This window comes from Solanum lycopersicum, chromosome 10, assembly GCF_036512215.1.
Source record: "Solanum lycopersicum chromosome 10, SLM_r2.1".
Taxonomy (NCBI): Eukaryota; Viridiplantae; Streptophyta; class Magnoliopsida; order Solanales; family Solanaceae; genus Solanum; species Solanum lycopersicum.
Window position 1 is genome coordinate 42,392,022 of NC_090809.1, and position 612 is coordinate 42,392,633.

Genomic DNA, 612 nt, shown 5'->3' on the forward strand with positions numbered 1-612 from the left:
GAAAAACCAGCCAATCTACTCTCTTGGTCTCCCCCCTGTAACTTGAGAAAACATAAGAGAAGAAGAAATCGTTGCATAGAAAGTCATGCTTACTATCTCCTCCATCGTTGTTATGTAAGAGGAAAAGAGCGAAAAGCTTACTTTTAGGTAGTGGCCTAAGCGCTAAGAAGTGAACATCATGCTACTCAGACTATATGCTTAACACATGCAAGTCGAACCTTGGTTTTCGGAGTTCAAAAGAGAAGGGGAAGAAGCGGGGTAGAGGAATTGGTCAACTCATCAGGCTCATGACCTGAAGATTGCAGGTTCGAATCCTGTCCCCGCCTAATCAGTGGAACATTGTTCACCGGGATAGAAGGCCGGTCCCAACCCGTCTACAAAATGGGGCTAGTGTTCAGTCTTGGTTGGTTCCACCTCTTTGCAGGGTGATGACACCAGTAGCTGTGGAGCACAGATGACCATTTCTGTCACTATTGAATTCCAACTTAGAGCTCCTTTCCTTACAGTCAAGTGGCTTTCACTCCTTCTACTCTAAACTACTGTGTGCCTATTTGGAGCTTTTCACAGCCAAAGTCAAAGGTTTGTTGGTGGCAAGATCGGCATGCCTTCTAG

The 612-nt window shown here is 45.6% G+C and overlaps 1 non-coding gene across 1 annotated transcript; it reads left to right on the forward strand.

Annotated features, from left to right (window-relative positions):
• Positions 1-252: 252 nt before the first annotated feature.
• On the forward strand, positions 253-326 carry TRNAM-CAU (transfer RNA methionine (anticodon CAU)). The gene has a single exon. It is a non-coding gene; the product is annotated as a tRNA-Met (tRNA).
• The last annotated feature ends 286 nt before the right edge of the window (positions 327-612 follow it).